Consider the following 4,194-nt stretch of genomic DNA (forward strand, 5'->3'; position numbering starts at 1 on the left):
GTTATGTCTTTTATGGGAGCCTATAATGTCCTCATTACATATTTTATCTAACAACGATCTCTGCTTATATCACAGGCAGCCCAGGCTCTGTCACAGGCTCTGTCACAGGCTCTATCACAGGCTCTTTCACAGTGGATTATTATAGAGTTTGTAAAGTGGTTTAGTTGGACTTGCTTTTGAGCTCCGTAAATATAAAATTGTGTGAAGTAATCAAAGAAAGAAAGTCTTACCTTCATAAAGAGTAGTCTGTGCTGTTCTTGTCGCGATTTGAAGCTGTTTTGCTGTGTTTCAGCTTAACTTCCCAGCACTACTAGGACTTTAGGCTGAAACATAGCAAAACGGCCTCAAATCGCGACAAGAACAGCACAGACTACTCTTTATGAAGGTAAGACTTTATTTCTTTGATTATTTCACACAACTTTATATTTACGGAGCTCAAAAGCGAGTCCAATTAAACCACTATACAAACTCTACAATAATCCACTGTGAAACAGCCTGTGACAGAGCCTGTGACAGAGCCTGGGCCACCTGTGCTTATATTATGTCATTTGCGTTTTTATGGACCGAAATGAAGTCGAGGTCCACAAAAACGCGAATTGAGAATAAGGCTAACATACATGCGTTATTGACCAAGCCTGAGGTCAAGATGGCTGTCAGACGAGTTCTTTTTTTGCGTTCTTCTCATAAAAACGCAAAATAGAAAGAGGTTAAAATCCAGCCATCTTGACCGAACAAGCTTGGTCAATGAAGGATTTATTATATTACAAAAAATAATGATTTTAATTATGATACTGATTAAGCATGAGGAAATTCACGCCCATAATACAAGAAATAAATCTATGTTTTCTCTCCCTACAGTAAAAACTAACTGGGGGAAATCTAAAGTCGGCTTATATGTTTTTTCATGAATGGAACTGTTCAAATGGATCATTGAAGACATCGGTAAATTATAGGATTTTTAAGAAACAATATTCTAATACGTATGATGCACGATCCTCGCAGTAGAGAGCGCTATTTATGCAATAGTGAAAATCAGACCTGAAAAAACTCAGGCCTGTACGGGATTCGAACCACTGACCTCTGCGATAGTAGTGCAGCGCTCTACCAATTGAGCTAACAAGCCAAAAACTGGGAGCAGGCCTTTAAGTTGATTCGTAATAAACCCGTGATGATAAATCAGATACAATGAATATATGAAGTTCATTAGCGCTCTCTACCTCGAGGATCGTGCCTCATACGTATCCAATACCGCAGTTCAAAATATTGTATCTGATTTATCATCACGGGTTTATTCCGAATCAACTTAACGGCCTGGTCACAGTTGGCTTGTTAGCTCAATTGGTAGAGCGCTGCACTAGTATCGCAGAGGTCAGTGGTTCAAATCCCGTACAGGCCTGATTTTCGCTATTGCATAAATAGCGCTCTCTACTGCGAGGATCGTGCATCATACGTATCTAATACCGCAGTTCAAAATATATGAACTTCATACATTCATTGTATCCAATATTTTAATATAATATATAACCTTCTCTTCTTTTTTCCATTAATATAATATTCAGTTTTCATTAATTTATTTCATCTATCTTAATTCTATTCTTTTAATGTCAGTTAGTTCTTGTGCTTCGAATATTTTACAATTATTGTTGTAATTAACTCAATTTTATATGGAGGTCCCTCATGAAAACCACCCAAAGGGTGATGTGGTTTCCTCCATAAATAAAGTTTCACTTCACTTCACTTCACTTGCGCCGGATCAAAGCAGGCAATCCCAACTGGGCAGGATGGGCCTTTTTTCCCGCTCGGGTAGCCGATCATAACACAGGACTCGGTTCATATTGCCCATGGGGCGCTGACAGCCTTATAATAAACAGCCATATAGCACTATACTTAGTTTGCATACAGGGCTATACGCAGCCATACAGGGCTATACAGCGCACTACAGGGCTTTACAGAGCTTTACTGAGCTGTACAGGTGAGGGCTATATGAGGAAAGGGGGTAAGTTTCTAAAGAAACTGTGGTGCAGCATTTAGGTAGTTTGGAAAACCGCAAAACATCTTGAACAAAAGCTAATCTTTCAAATCGGCACTCCTAAGCCTGGTTCACATATATTTACCAGTTTAAGTCCTCACTCTCAACAGAGTATTGCAGTATCGCAAACAATCGCAGGTGATCGCACGATCGCTGAAACACTCAACCAAAAGATCGTGAATCACATGTTCACATATGATCGCAGCCGATTGCAGCGATAAGTAGAGAGATTTAGCACGACATTTACTTGAAACGGCAAACATCAGCTTGCCCTTTCACGTTTCACGTAAAATAGAGTGAACATTGCTGCTTTAGCTTCGCGTGAGCTCACGTCATGGTGGATTTGAAGACGCCCTTGTATGACTTACAATCGTGCCCTTTTTTTGGCAATTAACTTGTAATCTGTGAGAGAAAAAGTGTAGAAAATCTGGCAAATATGGCAATTAACTTGTAATCTGTGAGAGAAAAAGTGTAGAAAATCTTACGTACACGGCAAACTTGAGACACGTTACTTTCATGTAGTCAAGCAAAGCGCAACCGGCAAACGTGATAAAATGGCGGGAAAAACAAGATTACGTGGTCACTCTTGCCGTTCACGTTTCACGTAGACGCAGTGTTAAATATATCTCTCTAGTGACAACCGAGTTCGCGACGGCTGGGGAAATGCTGAAAACTTCGCCTACTTTGTAGTCTCCTTCGCAGCCGTTGTTTGGGTTCGTCAGGCAACGCTCCCTCCCCCACCGCAGAGCGTTGCGTGACGAGCCCAAACAACGGCTGCGAAGGAGACTACCTACTTTGGACCAGGCATTAATCTTCTTGAACTTGTCTTTGAATTCTTTGCTAAAGCGATTGAACAAACAATCGTATTTTCTTCCATAAACTGCTCCGTGTCAATTTCACCTTCCAAACACACGCACGTACGTGTAAAAGTTGATAAACCACAGGGTACCCAGACAAGCGGCGAGTCTGGTTGTTTATTCGAAATATAAAGGAATGTATGGGAAAATATTGAAGAGTCCTATCATCGTAAACTTATATCATGAAATGTCTGAGTTAAAGCTCAAAATAAATGTAAACACTTGCTGTGTATTGTCGTTTCTGTAGCTCTAAATGGCGAATTTGAGCGATTTGTTGGGTTTTGCGTAACAGTCGACGCAAAGCCCACCAAATCGCTCAAATTCGCCATTTCGAGCCACAGAAACGACAATACACAGCAAGTGAGGTAGGTTTACATTTAGTTTGAGCTTTAACTCAGACATTTCATGATATAAGTTTACGATAGTAAGACTCTTCAATATTCTCCCATACATTCCTTTGTATTTCGAATAAACACCCAGACTCATCGCTTGTCTGGGCTCCCTGCGGATTAGTCTGGGAACAGGCTCCAAGCCGGGAGCCTGTCGCAGGCTACCTGCGGATAAACAACTCACAACTGGCTGTCATGATCATGGTATCATGCCGCTTGCAGCGCCGCACGCTGGGAAAACATAGCATTATGGGACACATTCCAATCGCATGATCACAGAACTTTGTTCACATAAAATTATGATCGCACTCGATCGGCGATGGAAACGTAAAAAGAACGGCAGGAGATAGTCAAAACATAGAAAAAAGAAACGACTCTCGTGAGTTTGTTATGCTTTAAACACATTTGGCTCTCTTTCCCAGCTCTCGAAGAAAAAAGTCATTCTTAATCCTTGATAAAGCGAAATCCTTTTGCAACATAATAAATCATTTATTAACTACGCTTGTTCGGTTAAGATGGCTGAATATTAGCCTCTTTTTTTCACATTTCTATGGACCTCGACTTCGTCTCGGTCTATAAAAATGCAAAAAAGAAAAAAAAAAAACTCGGCCAATAGCCAGTCATCTTAACCTCACGCTTGGCTAATAACGCATATATACAAGGCAAAACAACACAATGTAGGGCTAAAGAGAGGTTTACGGAGTTATACAGGGGTATACGAGCTCTGCAGGGCTATACAGGGCTATACACAGCTATACAACAAATATCAACAAAATTCTTTTATTTTGGCAATCAGAATACATATCTAACAATCCCTGCCCGAAGCTAATCTGCCAAGTGTTGCTTTAACTGACTTAAAGTTTAGAAAATCCCCGTTGTTACATCAGCCACGACCGAAATAATTAACAGAGATTTAACG

The 4,194-nt window shown here is 40.5% G+C and overlaps 1 non-coding gene across 1 annotated transcript; it reads right to left on the reverse strand.

Annotated features, from left to right (window-relative positions):
• Positions 1 to 1,050: 1,050 nt before the first annotated feature.
• On the reverse strand, positions 1,051 to 1,123 carry Trnas-acu (transfer RNA serine (anticodon ACU)). Its single transcript has one exon. It is a non-coding gene; the product is annotated as a tRNA-Ser (tRNA).
• Positions 1,124 to 4,194: the final 3,071 nt, after the last annotated feature.

This window comes from Stylophora pistillata, chromosome 13 (genome assembly GCF_964205215.1).
Source record: "Stylophora pistillata chromosome 13, jaStyPist1.2, whole genome shotgun sequence".
Lineage (NCBI taxonomy): Eukaryota > Metazoa > Cnidaria > Anthozoa > Scleractinia > Pocilloporidae > Stylophora > Stylophora pistillata.